Source organism: Acomys russatus, chromosome 28 (genome assembly GCF_903995435.1).
Source record: "Acomys russatus chromosome 28, mAcoRus1.1, whole genome shotgun sequence".
Lineage (NCBI taxonomy): Eukaryota > Metazoa > Chordata > Mammalia > Rodentia > Muridae > Acomys > Acomys russatus.
The window spans coordinates 18,937,690-18,958,864 of NC_067164.1; positions in this window are offsets into that span (position 1 = coordinate 18,937,690).

Genomic DNA, 21,175 nt, shown 5'->3' on the forward strand with positions numbered 1-21,175 from the left:
TCTCGGTGTAGCCTTGGTTGTCCTGGACTCACTTTGTAGACCAGGCTGGCCTCAAACTCACAGCGATCTGCCTGCCTCTGCTTCTCAAGTGCTGGGATTAAAGGCGTGCGCCACCCCCCCCCCCCCCCGGCCATCAGACTGTTTTCATAGCTCCGTCATAACCTTAATTTTGCTACTGTTAGGAATCATAATGTGAAGATCCGTCTTTTATGATGGTCCTAGGTGACCCCTGTGAAAGGTTCATCCCAACCCCTAAGTAGTCAAGAGCCTCAGATTGAGAACTGCTGCCCCCTAGTGTGCCTGTTGTGTCCTAAGTAAGTGTCCCACCACCTCTTAGCCTTTGATCCAAGATCAGGTGTAGGAATATCCCTCCTCATTAAAAAAGAGCACCTATATGTACATGCTTTTTATGACTTCTGCAATGTATGCCACGTGTTCCTCAGTGTAGAGTAGAAGACAGAGTGAATGAAGTGGGGGAGGCGAGGGGGCGGGGTGGGGGTGGTCAGTGAAAAGGGGAATCTTGACTTTGAATTCTTAAGGCATATTTAAAGGGTAAGAAGAAGCTTGTTAGACTGTTGTGATGTGGTTAAGGTGCAGGAAGAAGAGCTGGAGGGATGGTTAAGGGCCTACCCTGGCCTTGCAGAGCTCAGTTCAGTTCAGTTCCCAGGAGTCAGGTCGGGAGGCTCAGGGCTGCCTGTAACTCCAGCTCCAGAGGATCCAGTGGTTCCTTTGAGCACCTGCCCTCACGTGCACTTACCGCACACTGACACAGATGCATACACAGAATTAAATATGAAAACAAATCTCTGGGTTTTTTTTTTAAATAGTTTTCTCGGTTTGTTTGATTTGTTGTTGTTGTTTTGTTGTTTGTTGTTTGTTTTGCTTTGAGACAGAGTTTCACTAGTAGGCTTGGCTGGCCTGGGACTCTCTGTGTAAACAGGCTAGACTTGAACTTATAGAAATCCACCTGCCTCTGTATCTTGAGTGCTTGCTGCATTTGCAGAAGACTTGGGTTCAAGTCTCAGCATCTGTATCTGTAACCTCAATTCCAGGGGATCCTATGCCGTCTTTTGGTCTCCACAGGTATCGGGTACGCCTGCAGTGCACATACATACTGGCAGGCAAAACATTCATACACATAAAATTATTTTAAATGTTTTTAGAAAGAATATGGAGAGTTTCTAGTGAAATAAGCCTGGAAAAGTCATACAGGCATGTGATAGATAGCACTGAGTCTGGTGTCTATACAATGGACATACTCCCTCAAAGGCTTTGGGGTTTTCAAAGTCATGGCTCGGCAACTAACACTACTAAATTATAAAAGCATGTGGATTTAGCCATATATTATTATTATTATTATAGATAATATTTGAATGAATAAGACAGCCATCTGAGGTACTTCTGAAGTTGTGACTTTGTGGCACTTGACATTCTACTAAAGAACGACTCCTCAGATCGTTTGGTGTGTGTGCTACCACACTCACATGATTGGTGCTCCCACATATAAGCAGTTCTAGCTGCCACCGCCACTTTGCCTGCAAATCCCTCCCTCCAGAGCTGCAGCTCCCCATGTACAATGTGCATACACATTCCCCTCCCCTCCCCCTCCCTCCCAACTAGGGCTTTTACATCGGGGCCAGGCCATCATCTACAGAGACTCCTTCTTTCCATCTCAGAGAGCCTCTGCCATCCTGGGTTATCATGGTTCTAACTCCTCCCTCTCATCCTATGGAGCACCCACCTGGCTAATTCCCACTCTTAATAGGTTGTTGTTGTTGTTGTTGTTATTATTATTATTATTATTATTATTATTATTATTATTATTGAATTGCTCAGACAATGAATAACTGAATACAAGGAAGCATCAATAGAAGGAAGAGGAGAAAGAAAAGAGCATTTCTAATTAAAAAGGTTTTCTTTAGCTACAGTCCCTTTTTTGTACCCGGTTGTCCATATGTTTAATTCAGGATTTTTCTCATGGTAGATTCCCAGAAATGGACTTACTGCATCTAATTTTGTAAACCAGCTTCTCTGCAGCATAACACAGCAGCTCTTTTCTGGCGGGCAGCTTTGAATATGATAACTAATTCAAAGAGAATTTACAAGTTTTTTTTTTTTTTTTTACATGAAAATGGAACATTGTTTTCTGTTTCCATGACAGCTAGTGAGTCTAAATAGTTTGTTATTTGTTTATCAAGCCATTTTAGCTTCTTACAAGTTATCTGTTTTGGTTGTTTGTGAAGCCAGATATTTTTCTACTTAAGATCGTTTTTAGTTTCTTGGTTATGACTTACCTATTCATTTGTTCATTCACATTTTAGAATTTCTAAAATTGTTGGTATACTGTTTACATAAACACTTAGCACATCATTACCATAAATAAGAAAGATTAGCTTTGAAATGCATTTCCTTTCCTCTGGCAACTGTCTACATTCCTCTTCACCTCTCCCTGTCCTCATCTCTGCAAGACCTTCTGTCAGAAGCGGTAAAGCCAAGGCGCGCTTTCTGGGGCCTCTGAGAGCAAGCAGTCCTCTCTGCTGCCTCCCTCCTCTCCTATCCACTCCTGTCCGGACCCATCCAGTCCTATCCGGTCCCCTCCCTTCCTGTCCCTCCTCTCCTTTCCTCGGTTTCCTGAGACCTACTAAGGAGGATATCCACAGGTGTCAAACTGACTTGGCATATCAACTTGGAGTGGGACCATGGCATCTTCTCCCGTTGAGGCTAGACAGGCAGGCCAGTTAGGGGAAAGGGATCCAAAGGCAGGCAACAGAGTCAGAGACAGCTCTTTTTCCATTTGTTAGGGGTCCCACGTGTGGACCAAGCTGCACACCTGTTACATATGTGTAGGGGGCCTAGTACTGTCCCAAATATGCTCTTTGCCTGGGGGTTGAGTCTATGTGGGCCCAGACAACTCTTGATTTTTCTTTTTTCTTTTTCTTTCTTTTCTTTCTTTCTTTCTTTCTTTTTCATTTTTTTCTTCTTTGGTTTTTCGAGACAGAGTTTCTCTGTGTAGCCTTGACTATCCTGGATTCACTTTGTAGACCAGGCTGGCCTTGAACTCACAGCGATCCACCTGCCTCTGCCTCCCGAGTGCTGGGATTAAAAGCATGCGCCTGGACCAACTCTTGATTCTTTTTTTTTTTTTTTTTTTTAACTCTTGATTCTTAAGAACCTGCAAAGTGCAGCAGTTTCATTGCTCCTGTTATCTAACTAGGTCCCCATTTCAGATTGGTTCCGGGCGTACACAGATTTTTTTTTCTCTCTCAGTTCTGTAATGCATTTTAAAAAGATGTTTTGCATATTCTAAGTGGAATTTTGGTGGCTTTCAGCAGGTGGCTTGGGCAGGATATGTAATCACCATGTTGTTAGAAATAGATTCTGATATGAGCTGAATTGTACCCTGCCCCCTTCCTGCCCCCTAAATTCATATGCTGAAGTTCTAACTCCCAGTGTCTCAGAACGTGACTGTAATTAGAGACAGGATTTGGAAAGCAGCAACGAAGGTAAAATGAAATCATCGGGTGCACATGATCCCACATGACTGGTGTCTTTATAAGGAAATGAGGATGCATGTGCAAACAGAAGGCCGATCCCACGGACAAGCATGGGTTTGAGAGCACCTGTTCTGTGCCTTGGTTAAAACGGCAGTTCCTGAGAGCAGGGGAAGAGGGAATGTTAAGATCTGGAACTAGGGAGCTGGAGAGATGGCTCAGAGGTTAAGAGCACTGTCTGCTCTTCCAAAGGTCCTGAGTTCAATTCCCAGCACCCACATGGTGGCTCACAACCATCTTTAATGTGATCTCATGCCCTCTTCTGGCCTGCAGATGTACATGCAGGCAGAGCACTGTATACATAATAAATAAATAAATCTTAAAAAAAAAAAAAAGATCTGCAACTAGAGAGGGGAGCTTGATGTTCACCTGTAGCTGAGAAAGGTGGGGATTGGGAGATAGAAGAGTGTTTTCTGCCATGGCAAGATAGTGTCTAGGCTTTGAGGACAGCTCAGCTACTGCTAAGGGCTCCAGTGGCTTTCCCAAGTCACCACCAGCTTGCAGATCTTCGTGTGTGGGAGGACAGAGATAGGGAACGCTGCGGTTTTAGATCTTCACGCCCCGAGCCCCTGCTAGCAAGAAATTCTTTCCGTGAGTGAAGAACAATTCTTCAGTCTCACGATTTGGGCCAAGCTGCCCAAAGTCCTTGTTTCCCGGCTCCTCCATCACCCTGAGTACCCACTTAACAGGTCAAACTACCTGCAATGCCACGTTTAGAGTTTGGAGCTTTCTGAAGAAATTCCTGGTTCTGGAATTGAATGAGAGACCCTCACTGTAGCCAAGTGTGGATGTTTCTCAGAGAGAGAGAATCAAGTACTGATAAAGAGATTGTGAGCAATTTGGGGAGAGAGAGACAGGTGGAGGCATCCAGAGGCAGAAGACTGGGGAAACAGGAGGGATATGCCTTGGCTCTTTTACCCCTTTGGATCACTTTACCTTCCATGTTTGGTGAAACAGGAATCTGGGGGAGGTTTTTACTTTATTTTTATTTTAGTTTTTGAAACAAAGTCTCTCTGTGTAGCCATGGCTGTCCTGGATCTCAGTATGCTGAACAGGCTGGCCTTGAACTTAGAGATCCACCTGCCTCTGCCTCCTGAGTGCCAGGATTAAAGGTGTGCATCACTAGATGCAAATGGAAAGGTTTTTTTTTTACATGCAGGTATTTTAGGGCCCATGGTGCTGCCAAGACCATGAAATAGAATTTATGAGGCTGTTTTTGTTGTCCTGTTCACCTGTGCATGCTACCCACGTGCACGTTCCCAAGCCTGGCACGATGGTGCAAGCCTAGAATCACAGCACTCTGGGAGGCAGAGGCAGGCAGATCTCTGTGAGTTCAAGGCCAGAGTGTATCACATGGTGAGTCTAGGACAGCCAAAGCTATGCAGAGAAACCCTGTCTTGGAAAAACCTAAATAAATAAATAAATAAATAAATAAATAAATAAATAAATAAATGCCATTCCCATTAGAGTTTAGTGAATCTGTCTCAGAATTCTTGCAAGTAATCTAATTTCTCTCTCTCTCTCTGCTTAGCCCTGGCTGTCTTGGAACTCAGTCTATAAACCAGGCTAGCCTCAAATTCAGAGATTCTCCTGCCTCTGTCTTCCAAGTGCTGAGATTAAAGGCATACATCATGACCACCTGACTGGTAGAATATTCACTTCCTTCTTTCCTTCCTTCCTTCCTCCCTCCCCCCTTCCCTCCCTCCCTTCCTTTCTCTCCCCCTTTCTCTTTCTTTCTTTTCTTCATCTTAACAGCTACTCTTAGTGAAACTGAAGGCTTGTAGAGACATAGAAAATGGGCCAGAAACTCATATAATGCCCCCACCTACCATAGATTAGGAAAGACACATGTCACTTCTGCCTCCAGTACACCGACTGGAGCTTATCAAACAGCTCCATCTTAATGTTAAAGGGCGCTTTGGGAATGGTCAAGTGTGTCCTGGAGGAAGGGAAGGAAGCCATTATGACAAACACCAGAAAGAACTGCCTTGTTTCAGTGTCCCTTCCTCCCCTGCACCCATGCGACCAACAGTCATGGCCCCACACTTCCAGCTTATTGACTGTGGGTGTCCATGCTCAATTCTGAAGACTGTTTCAGCAGTGAGCTCTCTGGGAGCAAGTTGGAAGCCAAGAGAGAGGAGAGTTGGGGAGTGGGAGGGAGGGATGGGATGGAATTAGGTAAAAGTTCTGCCAAGAGAAAAGCCAGCTAAAACTGCCTGTTCTTTTCCAAGACCTGTTTGCCACCTGGCTCTGCCAGAATGTGACAGGTGGCACAGGAGGGGTCTCCATCTGGCCCGGCCTCTGCCTAGTGAGGGCAATGGTGCAGTCCTCCTCAGTGAGTGTCCATTTCCCTCACCGTTTTCGGAGGTATGATTAACAAACTGTCCACATTGAAGGCCTATCATGTGATGGCGTTACATATGTGTATGTTGTAAGATGATTACCACAAGCCGATTAGCATCCCTGTTGTGTGTGTTCAAAACTCTTAAGAGCTGTTCTTCTAGGAAATTCGTGTGTGTATGTATGTGACTATCAATTATAGTTACCACACTGTAGGCTCAATTTTCTTAACCAATATATGTTATTATAAACTTATTAACCGAGCAAATGTCACTTATAACCCGACTAACCAAAACAATAGGAAAAGAGGATTAAGGAACACAACAACAAAACCATAAGGATATCAGTTCCGAGGAACAATTCTCTTGGCGTAATCAGCAGGATTTCTTCTGCTGGAACCTGGAGTAACCAGAACCCGGAACCTTAGTGGAGCCGGAGTCCCAAAGCCTTCCCTCGTACAGTTCTCTCTAGGAGCATGTCGAAGTGGAGCGATGAACAGCCAAAACTATCCAAAGTCTCCAAAAGGCCACGCCTCCAGTTTTGGGCTCATTTATATATCTCCTCCCAGAGTCTGTTCATGACATTTTTTCAGCTGGCAACAATCAAGCTCCTGCACAAGGTGGTTGGTCTTCAAGTGGATTAACATCACCTGTTCTCTCACAGGACCGTTCCAATCCCATATTCTCTCCGTTATCACACTGTGCATTAGAACGCATAATTTACTCACCCTACATGATTAAAAGTTTATGCTTGCATAATATTCTGTTTTCCTGCCCCCTAACCTTTATAGGCACCTACAAAGATTTTTCAATGAGGTACTTTTATGAAACTGGTTTTTCAGATTTCACATGTGACATCACATGGTATTTGTATTTTTGTGGCTCACATATTTCATGCAACAGACTGTCCTCCAGAGCTAACCAGGTTGTTGCAAAGGGCAGATTTTCCTCATTTATTTTGAGCTGTCCTGGAACTTATTGCATAGCCCAGGCTAGCCTTACCTACCTCTTGAACCTTGACCTTCCCAAATATGAATTGCATGAGTGACTTTTTCCATCTTAAATGATGAATAATATTTTACAATGTGTATATATGCATGTGACTTTTCCCCACTCTGTGTAGCCTTGGCGGTCCTGGACTTGCTTCGTAGACCAGGCTGGCCTTGAACTCACAGAGATCTGCCTGCCTCTGCCTCCCGGAGTTCTGGAATTATAGGCGTGTGCCACTGTACCCAGCTGACATTTTCTCTTATTCGCTGATCTGTTGATGGATATTCATCAATACTGAAATGAATAGGTGCACACAAATACTCTTCAGGACAGTAACTTCAGGGCTAGTGAGGCGGCTCGGTGGGTAAAGGTATCTGTTAACAACACTGGCAACCTGACTTCAATCCCTGAGGACCTACAACTCCTAAAAGTTGTCCTCTGACTACCACATGCACACCATGGCCTGTGTGTGCCCACATACATACACAAAAAGTAAAGTGAAATGATTTTTTTTTTAAAAAGATAGTGATTTCATTACCTTTGACTATATACTCAGAAGTGGGATTGATGGACCACATAGTAATTCTAATTTTATTATTTTCCGAGTCATCTCTATGCATTTCCCATCATGTTTGCACTTATATATCAACAGTGGTATGCTTTTTATTGGCATCTTTACCAACCATGCAACCCTTTGGGTCTTGAATGCTTTTTCTTTTCTTTTTTCTTTGAGGGAGGGAGTCCTGGGGTTGAACCTAGGCCCACACATGTTAGGCAGACAGAGACACTCTACACTAGACTATAGCTCCACCTCTGAGCATCTGTTTCCAAGGAGGGCAACCTGAGTTCTATGTAGTTATCAAGAGAATAGGGAGCAATATAGAAAATGGGTTTTTTTGGTTTGTTTTTGTTTTTGTTTTTCAAGACAGGGTTTCTCTATGTATACTTGGCTGTCCTGGGCTCACTTTGTAGACCAGGCTGGCCTCGAATTCACAGAGATCCATCCACCTGCCTCTGCCTCCCGAGTGCTGGGATTAAAGGCGTGTGCCACCACCGTCCGGCTTAGGAAATGTTTTGAAATAGCAAAGTTTGCCCCCCAGAAGTCTATGAACATTCCCTTTACTTGCTTCCAAAATATTCGCTGCTGCTTTAGTCCTCTCCTCCCACCCCAGCTCTGCCTCCCTCCCTCTCCTTCCACCTCAGCTCTGCCTCCCTCCCTCTCCTCCCACCCCAGCTCTGCCTCCCTCCCTCGCCTCCCTCCCTCCTAGGCATCCCTCCCTCTTCTTTCACTTAATGACACTCAGTGTGCACACATTTACAAGCAAAGCCAATTCCGGAAATTCTCTCCCTAAATCAATTTCCAAAGCTGCTTCTATTTTTCCCACGTGAAACTTTCTTCAGCTCTGGTGAGGCCTGGTGATTATTCATGAGCTACATGCCTGCCATAATGTGGGGTTATAAAAGCATTTATTAGTTAACCATTTAATCTAGATGTAATTTATGAGCAAAGTTTTAATTAGGCAATTAATTTCATTAGTGGTTTGGGCCTCATATTTCCTATGCCAAAAAAAAAAAAAAAAAAAAAAAAAAAACCAAAAAAACATTTAAGGCTGGGTGTGGTGGCACACACCTTTAATCCCAGCACTCTGGGAGGCAGAGGCAGGTGTATCGCTGTGAGTTTGAGGCCAGCCTGGTCTACAAAGTGAATCCAGGACAGCCAAAGCTACACAGAGAAACCCTGTCTTGAAAAACAAATAAGCAAATGAACAACAACAACAAAAAGTTTGGGTTTTTTTTTTTTTTTTTTTTTTTTTTTTTTTTTTTTTTTTTTGAGAGAGGAGAAAGAAAGAAAGAAGAGGTCATGGTGGGTTATTGTGGAGAGAAGCACATGGCTAGATCAGCATGGATGGAGGAAAACAGCCCGGATGAAGAACATAAGCAAGTATTTTGGGATTATGGATGATTAGGAATCATTAATACTAGGATAGGAATGATTAACCCTGGGGCTAGGAAGTGATAAGGACAGTTTAGAGGGTCAATATCTGCCCAGTCCCAGGTAGTATGAGGCTGTTCTAAAATACAACAGGTGTCTGTGTCTTCAATGATTATGAAAGTCGGTTAGATAATACTGCCATGAGAATTGTAGGCTATCATATCTGACCATGTCCCCTAGAGGGGGAGACCTGGTGGCACTCAGAGGAAGGATAGCAGGCTACCAAGAAGAGACTTGATGCCCAATGAGGAAATCCCCCTCAGTCACAGTCATAGGGGAGGGGAATAAGGGGAAAATGGGAGGGAGGGAAGAATGGGAGGATACAAGGGATAGGATAACCATTGAGATGTAACAAGAATAAATTAATAAAAAATTTAAAAAAAAAAGAATTGTAGGCTAATTTTATAACAAGTATTAGATATTTTAAGTTTTCTAAAGAAAAAAGGTTTTGTGTTTTCTTATTATTGAATGCCTTCTGATACAGTTTAATGCTACAATATTTTGGGCAACCAGTCTCTACCCCTTCAAAATGATAGAGTTGCTTGTACATAATCCAGCTCCTAGTTCCATGCTCTGTGGACAGTTTGATGACCTCAAATAGTGAGATAATGCCTACCAGTCAATTTCTCTGGAACTAGAAGGTTCATCAAAACATAAAAGAACATTAAATATTAAGATCCTAGACACATTCTCTGGCTCTTAGCTCTGTCAGGTGCTTAATGTAGCATTCACACACAGTGTTATATTTATTGTTGTTTATTCATTGTTTATATTATTATATAGTATTGATTTAATATTTTAATTATCATTAAATATATTGCTTACTTCTATTAATAAATTATTAAATATACTATTATTTATTGTCATTATTACAGTTATTTATTGTAAATAAAATAATGCAAAAGGTCTCTGTGACCACCACAGTCAGCAGGGTGTTGATCTGTGAAAGGCAAGAAGGCAGTTTGCTTCTTACACAACTCAGTAGCTGGTGTTGGTTCAAAGTTCGAGAGTCTGAGCTGGGTGTGGTGGTGCACGCCTTTAATCCTAGCACTCAGGAGGCAGAGGCAGGCGGATTGCTGTGAGTTCGAGGCCAGCCTGGTCTACAAAGCAAGTCCAGGACAGCCAAGATAACATAGAGAAACCCTGTCTTGAAAAACCAAAACCAACCAAACAAATAAAAAACAAAACCTTTGAGAGTCTGACCCCCAAGACGTTTATTTTAGGCCTGTTGAAGCACAGCACAATTTGGTGAAAGAAATTTCCTGGTGATATAAACTCGATCCCACATGCACAACAAAAGCTTAGGACATGACTACATCAAAACTCTTCGTAAAGTATGTGGCATCTTCCATAAAGATATGTCTATAGGGGCTGGAGAGATGGCTCAGAGGTTAAGAACACTGTCTGCTCTTCCAGAGGTCCTGAGTTCAATTCCCAGCAACCACGTGGTGGCTCACAAGCATCTATAATGAGATCTTCTGGATCTCTTCTGGAGTGCAGGTGTACATGCAGGCAGAACACTGTACACATAATAGTAAATAATTTAGGTTCTATAGGTTAACTGAGACAAGCTCAAGATAAAGCTCTGGGCTGCACATATAGCACAAAGGTCAGTAGACTATTAACACGTCTACACTGAGCCTTCTAGGTGGAAAACAAGTTGTGCAACTCTTCCTTTGAAGAGACATCACTGCACGTTTGACTTTCCTCGTTTCCCTGGTGCTTGTCAGTGAACACTGGGACCTCTCTGCCTCCTACAGAATAGGAAAGAGCAAAGTATTAAAGGTGTATACATCGGAAGTAAAATGTATCATGCACGGATTGTCCTTCTAACACTGCAGGCTCTGGGTCTGGTGTCTTCCAAGTCACCCAGAAACAAAGAAAAGGCTTGCCTCTCAGCATTCTCAGACTGCTGCTCCGACCACAAGACCACACTTCCTTCCTCTCACAGCTGAGATACAGAGAGAATACAAAATGTACACAGCCTCTGAGGTTATGAGAAAGAGTCGAGAGGAAAACATGATATTATTTCTCAAAGCTCCAAGATAAAATCTGAATTTAGATTGCTCTTGGAAGAAAATTGCTCTGCGAGTTCAATGGGCATCTCTTAATTTATAATCTGAATGAATAAAGCAATTTATTAAAAACCCAATCACAGGGGCCTCTTGTCTGGCAGAGGTGCTTGGCACACAACTCCGAACTGTGTAAAGTGCATCCCTGTAGCCTACATGACTGTGAAGAAAGAGAAATGACGTCACAAAGCTATGTCTCTACTTCCACGTTTGTACCACTGGATATGCCTTCCCACCATACACATGATAATAAATGAATCAAAGTGTAAAATGTGCCACTGGTTAAGCACTTTGATAAGGTACCAGGAATGCATAGAATGTACAGAGTGCTTCTATCTTTAAAAAAAAAAAAAATCACCACTGATTATCAAGAGCAGTGAGATGGAGGTTGCTGCCCAGCCTGGATCTGTTTTATACACCCTTTTATACACCCTTTTTATACCTCGTTTTATACACCCTTCAGCCACTCAGCGCTGTGGCTAATCCTTCACAACGGGCAGCGTCTTTCTCCTGAGCCTTGACTGTCTTTGTGGACCTGACTACCAAGACTGCTTTGGGATTCTCAGTAAGAACTTGCCTCAAAAGCAAGCAAGCAAGCAAACAAACAAACAAACAAAAAAAAATTTTTTTAAAGTTACAGGAATGTTCAAAAAAACTTTTTTTTTCAAAACAGGGTTTCTCTGTGTAGCCTTGGCTGTCCTGGACTCTCTTTGTAGACCAGGCTGGCCTCGAACTCACAGCGATCTTCTTGCCTCTGCCCCCCCCCCCCCCCCCCCAGTGCTGGGATTAAAGGTGTGCGCCACCACGCCGGGTGAATGTTCATTTTTTTTTTTGTAGGGCGCTGTTCTAGGCTTTGCAATGTTGCTCTGGGTTCACCGAGCCTTCTGGGTGATGTTATCTTCTTTGAAGATAAGGAAACTGAAGCACACAGCAGAGAGCAACTGTTTACTTCTAACTCCCCCCAACTCTGCACTGAAGGATTTAGAGTCAGTTCCCAATCTGACCATTAATACGTATTGCCTTTTGATTGGGGGGGTGGGAGTGGGCGCTAAGGAGATTGAAAGCTTAGGCTTTTCCAGATACGGATTTTATGGCAGACAGAGTGAGCTAGACTATCTGAGGAAACAATTTATGATATCATCTTGATTCTTACATCATGGTAACAGACTTCTAGGGTAAGTGGGTCAGTGTATTCGCTGATGAGAAGGGAGATTAAGGGCAGGTAATACTTATTAAACTGCATGGAAACGCCACTGTTTTTATTAAAAGGCCCAGCTGGGTCTTACAATATGTTTCTATATTTGCATTTTAAGTGGATGGAAACTGGAAAAAGGAGTTGAAAACTCATTTTGAAATATTCCCCTTACAACGTATTACAAATTGAAATTGTTTATCATTTAGAAGATGCTAACACAAATGCAGACTCCCCAGGATTCTGCAAACCTTGACTTTGGCCTACACTGTTTATTGTGCAAAGGGCATAGTATATTGCCTACAATGGGAAAACTCCAGGACAGCATTGCTGTGGGTCTAGAGAGCAAGGCCATCCCTTTGAAATGAGAGCAGAAGCCCAAGTGTTGCACATCAGGAGAACACTGCCAGGAGCACTTGCAGCGATGGAGCAAGGGAACCTTCACACATCCTTCCTCTCACTTCCCAGCTCAAGGTTGCTGTTATAATCCCAACAAGAAGCTCTAAGGCTGGGTGGCGGCACACAAGCAGAGTCCTGACACTAGGAAGGTGGGAGCAGGAGCCTTGAGCCCAAGAGTTTGAAACAGATCAACATTCAAGGCTCTGACGCACAAGTTAATAAACATAAACAGTGACTAAAAACAAGAAATTGTGTCTAGCAGGCATTCAGTTTATTTGGAAGGCTCCGTTGTACCAGACTGTGAACGCTCTAACACAGGGTACTGTTCCAGGAAGGGAGGGGGAAACAGGGAAGGGAGAGGAGAGTAAAGGGGAGGGAAGGGAGGGAAGGGAGGGATAAGAGATGCAATCTGGGGTATTATTATGGGGGACAGCAAATTCAGCTGGAGTAACAAAGACAGGCGCTGAGAAGCGCAGTATAAGAGCTGGAAGACCTTATTGCCTGGGTCAGTGAGGGCGTTTCGCCTGCTTGATTACAAAGAGGTGGATCAGGACTCTTCCTTTCCGAGATTGTAAGGCACGGCCTCCTTTTGTTAGGTGTTGTTTTGCCCAGTGTGGTAGAGATAGTTTCATCCCTAATAATAACCCAGCACACACACACACACACACACACACACACACACACACACACACACACACACACACACATTAGCTGTTCCCTAATGATCCAGGTTGCTAAGACCAACCACTGCCCAACTCCACACGCTCCAGCCTTAAGGCTGGCCATGGAAAGTCCAGGATTTGGATTTTCCCCATTAGCCACCTTAGCAGACCACAGTTGAGCTTCCAATATTATACTATGGCCACTTGTGCCTTTCCTTCCTTCCTTCCTTCCTTCCTTCCTTCCTTCCTTCCTTTTTAAGACAGGGTCTCATGCAGCTCAAGCCGGCCTCAGCCTTGCTGTGTAGCCAGTACTAGCCTTAAACGCCTGATCCTCTTGCCTCTACTCCCCAAACGCGGGGATGACAGGCAGGTGCCACCACAGCTGGTCTCTTTGTGCTTTATTGCTTCTGCCACAACTGCTAACCCTCCAGCCTCTTTTATGGAGTTACAGTAATCCTATCCTACTTAACTGGACACACATTTTTGCTAGGTGCGCTGGCTAGTTTTTATGTCAACTTGGCACAATTAGACTCATCTGAGGGCAGGAAGCCTCAGTTGAGAAATGCCTCCATAAGATCTGGCTGTAGGCAAGCCTGTGGGGCATTTTTCTCAGCTAATGATTGATGGGAGAGGGCTCATCCCATTGGACACCTGGGCTGGTGTCTATAAGAGAGCAGATGCGCTATGATATAGAAATGTAAGTAAAATAAGCCCTTTCCTTCCCAAGTTGTTCTTGGTCATGGTGTTTCATCGCAACCAGAGAAGTCCTAAGACACTAGCAGTATCACGAATTAGTGCTAAAACTGCTGGGTTTTCACTGTGACGCAAGGCAGGAATACTATACACACCGTTAAAAGGTGCTCTCCTTAGTGGGGATGTGTAACGGCTGTGCTAGGAGTTGCTAATGGTATCACAGTGTAGAGAAACTTCCAACTGTGTGATCCAAAGGAAATTCAATCTCTCAAGATTCCAAAAGGCAGCCCAAATATCCAGAAACAGGTTCAACCTAGACTATGGGAGGGTTTCTGGTGGTTATATTAAAGCCAGCATTCCTCAGGAGCTTGTGAAGCTTGTTCCCCTCTGCTAGAAAGAGTCCCTGGGAGAAGGGACACATGGCTACCTTCAGTGACTTTTAGCATACAAAAGCCCATGCTGGCCTCCAGGCTCCCTCAGTATCACAAATCTCGTATTTTTTAACACCACCCCCCTGGAAAATCCATGTCAAAGTTGGGGGTCATCTTATACGCTGGGTATTTACTTGCAGCTTGTTTCCCTTGCTTCATATGTCTGGCACATATAGTGGGGGTGCTGCGGCCAATTCCCCACTCTGTGCAGGGAGTATGAAGCAGGGAGGAACAAGCTGTACACATCTTCCTGTATTGAGGAGGAGAATGTAAGCATGGATTGGCTCCACCAGAACCCGCCCATTTGACATGGAGGGCTGCATCTCCAGGTTGAGTGTGGAACGTGCTTTGAAGGGGCAGTGTAGGCTGGCACTGACTGTCTGCTGGCATTTAATAAAGCACCTGAATATCTGTGCCCTGTCTGCAAAATAGACACATGCCCGAGTCTGCTGCACATGGTGTGCATTGGAAGAGGGGCAGTCTTATATGGCGAGAATATTTTAACTGGAAAAGTTGCGGTCATCTTATACGGCCAGTCGTCTTATACCTCGGGAAATACGGTACCGGTACCTGGTACACATTTCAAAGTCCATGCTAGTAGGATACTAGTCCTTCTCACCTGCTCTAACCTAGCTCCTCTCTCTCTCTCTCTCTCTCTCTCTCTTCCTCGCTCTGCTCTGCTCCTGCTTCTGCCAGGTCCAATCTGCTGGCTATGTTTAGTCTACTACTTTCTGTTCTGGACTCTTCCAGATTCCTCTGACTGTTCTCATAGCTATAATAAAAGCCTTCCCCTTAACCATCCCATGGAGCAGTCGTGTCATCAGTTTAAACATCAACCTCAACCATGACAGGGGCAGAGGAGGTAAGCCTGTGTCGGTGTCTGACTCCATCAACACCTCCTCAGAGAACAAGACCACACTCAGAGAATTTACAGGAAACTGCAAGGTCCAAAGTTACCTATGTAACAAAAAAAGATCAAGGGGGGAAACAGGTTATTACAGAAGTATCAATTGCAGGAAACAGCTGCCACGTTGAGAGCAGGACAGGGAGAAAGATTACAATAATTAAAGTTTAGAAGCTTTCGCAAAGTCCCGTGGAGCTGAAATTCTGACATCAGCAGATGAGGGAGGCACTGTTCCACCTGATGAGTGTGGTCTCTGAAGTGGAGCAAAGTGAAGACGGTTCTGGAAAATAAAGGGAAAACTGCAAACTGAATTAAGCTGCTGTGTGGGAGGAAAAAAGAAGGGCTATGTGTGGAGAAATGTAAGGTGCACATGTTCCTGGCGAAGACGCCTATCCATGTTCCTGTGAACAAACCTAATGAAACTCACTGGGAGAAAAAGACATGAGAGCAAATGAGATTAGTTGGGACTGAGGAAAGGGATCAGGAGCAGTTGGAGGGGACAAGAGAGGTAGTGGGTGAACATGATCAAAAGGCATCGCATCCATGTATAAAGTGTCATAATGGAAATTATTATGTGTAATGAATGTGTCGATAAAATGTTTTTAAAAAAGAAACAGCTGGAGTAATGCTCAAAAGCAGGAAACGTACGCAGAAATAAAACATATTTCAAGGCCGTCCATTCTTCTTCTCCCTCCAGTATCCTAATAGCACACCCTATGAACAGAGCTGGCAAGACAGGCAACGTGGTTTGAAAAGGTCTTGAATGCTATCACCAGGCAGCATATGGGATCATTGTGACGCCTTTGAAGCTGAGAAATAAGAGCTCAGCAACTGACAGTCTACAGTCATCCAACCTCACCACCAACCCAAAGAACTCTATTAACCGTCCAGCCAAATTCTATTATCTGAGCTTGATGTGGTGATATAGTGGGACGTTTGACCCACCAGGGATATAAATAATGACACAGAGGCTTGTTAATATTTGATAATATTAAAAGCTTAGGCGAGCCTGGTCTACAAGGCAAACCCAAAATAGCCAAGGCTACGCAGAGAAATGCTGTCTTGAAAAAACCAAGGGGGAAAAAAGTTTATGCCAGTAGCCAGGCAGAAAGTGGAAAGCAAATCTTCTAGGCAGAGAAAGAGACTATGGGAGAAGAAATCAGAGGTGAGATTTGCCAGTGGGACACTGCACATCTTTAATCACGGCACTGGGCATGCAGAGGTCAAGGTCAGTCATAGGCCACACAGGACCTCATAGTGAGATTTTTTTTCCTTAATTCTATTATGCTTGGTATGAATGAAATTTTTTGTTTTTTGTTTGTGTTTCTGTTTTTCTTTTTTTTCTTTTTAATTTTTTTTACTAATTTATTCTTGTTACATCTCAATGTTTATCCCATCCCTTGTATCCTCCCATTCTTCCCTCCCTCCCATTTTCCCATTATTCCCCTCCCCTATGACTGTTCCTGGGGGGGATTACCTCCCCCTGTATATGCTCATAGGGTATCAAGTCTCTTCTTGGCAACCTGCTGTCCGTGTTTCTGTTTTTCGAGACAGGGTTTATCTGTGTAGCCCTGGCTGCCCTGGACTCCCTTTGTAGACCAGGCTGGCCTCGAACTCATAAGAGATTCACCTGCCTGTGCCTCCTGAGGGATGGGATTAAAGGCATGTGCCATTGCGCCCAGTGAATGAAGACTTTTACCATCTTCCAAAATGAGGAGACACAAAGTGCTAGTCAGCAGCCAATGTCTGGGAAGTGTTATTCTATCCCTCTTTACACCATATCCATCCCTCCCCCGCCCCTCCGCAAGTCCAGCCACAATGTCACCTAATGTTCTGCCCTGGAAACGTAATTGTAAAATGAGCACCAGCCGGAACTTGTGAGGACTGAGGAGGAGAGAGAAGAGTCTGTGCCTCTGTCTCTACGGTCACAAAAACACAGAAAACTCTGAAGAACAGACAAAAGAGTATTATTGATAGCTGAAATTTCTTTCTGCTCCATTTGGCACCAGGTCAAACTGCAGGGGGAGCTTTGCCCGACAGTGCGATCCAAGCTTTTATACAGAAATATATGCATATCTGCCTGCATTGATTTTGTTTTTCATTGCTGTGGTTTTTTTTTTTTTTCATTAAATTTCATTACTGCCTATTGAATAACTAAAAAGACACTTAAGGAACCCCTTAGCTTCAGACATGGTGTTCTCTGCCACTGCCGTGTTGCTGCAATCCATTTTGTCCTCAGTCACTGGAACAGTCATCCCAGCCCACAATAGGAAGAGCCAAAATAAAGATTATGTCATCTCAATTTCCAATTCTGTTGAGCCATTGTTGTGTCTCCTGGCAAAAGCATTTTCCCCTTGTTCCCAAGCAGGATGGCAAAGCTGCTGTGACTGGCCATAGGTATATTGAGGGAATCCGTTCCCGCCTCTACCTTGTTTCCTCCTCCTATGTGTTTTGGTTACAGAAGAAAAGAGCATCCTCTGGTTGCTGATTCAAAGATTAGTCCATCTTGTGTTAGACCTCAATCACTCTATGCGAATACAGACGGTGATTCCACCTACTGTGTGAAAGCAACTGCTGGAAGGTAATGTGCCAAGACAAAGCTGACCCTGCATTTCTCTGCCTGTGAAATGGGTTATTTGATCACAGGCAATGTCAGATAGAATGCCATGACCAAAGGTCCACAAACAGGGCACGAGGTGGGTAAATAAACTCGCATTAGTGTCTGCCAGTTGTGCGCAAGGCACCGCTGCAGTCAGTGGCTGGTGTTCTGGGACAAATTGCTAGTGTTTGAGTCTCCGATGCTGCTGGCCCCTGAGGCATACATCACCCATAGTAACCTCTATTGTTGCCATTTTATATGTAGCAGCACCGCAAGCAGACTCTGGAGAAGGAAACATATTGAAAATGAACGGCATGCCGTTTGGAAGTGCTCGGAGGAGTTGACAAACGCTCTCATGCTGCGCCCACTTACAGAGCTCCATCCGCATGCTCCTCCCCAAGACCTTTTGTTAACCAGTGTTCTGAAAACTGTGTTCCTGCTGTGTTCTTCAGCATCCCCCAAACTGCTGATGACGGCCCACAAAACAGAGTAAGTCCACACTGAAGAGCATCACCCAGCGAAGGCAAAATAAGCAACCCGAATGCACGGTCTAGATCCCACCTTTGGTGTGTACTTTATTACTGTCCAAAGACATGCATGTGGAACTATTTGCAATTGTTCTGTCAACTGTAACAGCACACTGGGTGGTTTGCCATCTGTCTTAGTTACTTTTCTGTTGCTCTGATAAAAAAATACCATGATCAGAAATGACTTGTGGAAGAAAGAGTTTATTTTGACGCCAGACAGATTAAGTCCATCATGGCAGCAAGGTAGCAAGTGACAGGCATGGTGACAGGAGCAGGAAGCAGAAAGCAGAACACGTTGGAAGTAGGATGAGGCTTTAGGATTTCAAAGCCCATCCCCAGGAGCATATTGTCATAGCCAACTTAAAAAAGAAAACTGCTTCACTAAGCGCTTATAGGTCTGGAGAGAAGAGCCAGACTGACACTAAAGAAGCCTAAGTCACGTGCTTAGGAAATTCAAGTGTGCCTTCTGGATCTCCTGGACCTCAGGTTCTCCTGTACTACTTTTTGTATGCAGGTGTCCGTACCCTTGCACACGTGTGACGGTGCACACACATGTGGAGGCCAGAGCTTGATATTCAGGATCTTCCTCAATTCCTCCCACCTTATTTTTTGAGACAGGGTATCTCACAGAACCTAAAGCTCATTGAGTTGCTGACCCTGGCTGGCTGGGGAGCCCCAGGGACCCTCCCCAGACTGTCTTTCCAGTTCTGAGATCGCAGATGCATGCCGCTAACATTGGATTTTTAAAGGCGGGTGATGCCGTTCTGAGCTCAGATTTTCATGTTTGCACATCAAGCACGCATGGTACCAACTGAGCCATCTTTGTCATTTCTGTGCTACTTCTGCTCAGTCGCAGGTTGCTTCTGCACATACCCAGCTATAAGAGGCTTTATTCATCACTGGGTCAAAGCACATGACAGAATAGCTCGAGGGACAATTTTGGCTTACTGTTTCAGAGAGTCCGGAACATTCTCCATTGATTCTGAGCCAGAATGGATGAGGTGAGACAGAACAGCATAGAGTGGTGGGATTACAAGGAAGGAGCTATCGCACCATGGATAGGAAACAAAGAAGAGAGAGAGAGAGAGAGAGAGAGAGAGAGAGAGAGAGAGAGAGAGAGAGAGAGAGAGAGAGAGAGAGGAGCCAGGGACAAGCCACCCCAAAGACTGATCCCCAGTCATCTCCTTCCTCCAGCTAGGTGACACACCCTAAAGTCCCAGTATGTCCCCAAATAGCACTGTGAACTAGGGACTTAGACTTCTACATGGGAGTCTGTGGGACACACATTGTATTCAAAATATTACTGGAAAATGGAAGTTATATGTAGGGCATTTGGTATTAAAATCAAGGCAGAGCTGTTTCCAGGAAGGAGAACAGCTGTCTGCAGAAAAGGGAAACATTTGCTTCAAAGCCCCGAAGGCAGTGAGTGCTGCACTTGTTTGCTTGTTGCTTCCCAGAGACCTCACTAGGCATTTTATGTGCTAGAGATGCTCCGAGTGTCACTGGGTCTGGTGGGTACCGAAGAAGAGCAATCTAACCTGCGCCTACCCTTCCCTAGTTCCCCTAGAACTGGCAACCGTAGATTTAAGTAGCATAAACAAACATACCGTACACTGCCTCCAAAAGCCCAAAAGGGGATGAAGGGTGTAGCCCAGGAGTAGGGTAACAAGAGAGAGGCCCTGGGTTCCATCTCCAGTATCCCCCTCCTCCCCCAAAACCCCAAAAGCTCACCTAGTGCCTCTTCTTTAGCAGTGGACCATGCATGCAAGACACACAACTTATCTTTTATTTGGGAAGAGATGCCCCATATCATGTGACTCTCCGAAATTTCACCCCGGTAATAGGCTCCCTTGGGCTTTCTTCGGGTTTATCTCCTCCTGTGATTCTCACATGTCAAGTAAGTTGCCTGAAATTCCATTCAGCTTCCTATTCAGGACCAGAGCAGAGAAATACAACACTAGCAAGTGCCATGCCGGACCAGTGTGGTTTGCTGAGAACTGCCAAGTTCATAAGCTCTGTAGACACATTATGTAAGAAATCAGGAGCATTGTCACAGTCTTAAGTGACATCAGGTTACAGCGAACTGTTTCTGGTGGTTCTTGCAGACTGGCATGGGAGAAGAAAATTTTGCCAACCAACAGCGGTGTAGGAAGTAAGATGCGGAAGTAAGAGCAGACTTAAACAGTGGCTGCAAGTGGAGTCAGCTGTTGAGGTTCACAGCAGGGGCTTCTGCTTGCCCCATGCACACTTAGTCTCTTGATCTTTAGTGGGTGGAGACTCATCATAACCTCCAGGGAACCTGTCGGGTATCTTATGTATCCACCCAGTCTGACACAGAGGCTGGAGACAATGAACATCATTTACTATAGTTAAATGGACAAGACAATGTTTAAATTTTGTCTTGAATATGTTGAAAAAGTAATGCTATTTAGAATGGTGTTGGATCAGTGAGCCCACAACGCACACTAACCCCTCCTCCACACTCCTTAGGCTCCGGCATAGCTCTGGCATAGCACTTGCTCTGTTTTGCTTCAGTGTCCTGTTTATGTCCTTGATTTTTGAGCAGACCATAAATACTGTGTGTGTGTGTGTGTGTGTGTGTGTGTGTGTGTGTGTGTGTGTGTATGCTGGAGTGGGAGCATGCACATGTGCATGTTGCATGAGTGAGTACATGTGTGTACATGTGCTCACTGTGGTACCTTGCATACACTTGCAAATAGGTATTCATTAAGAGTTTATTAAGGGCCAAGTGGTGGTGGCGCACGCCTTTAATCCCAGCACTTGGGAGGCAGAGGCAGGTGGATCGCTGTGAGTTCAAGGCCA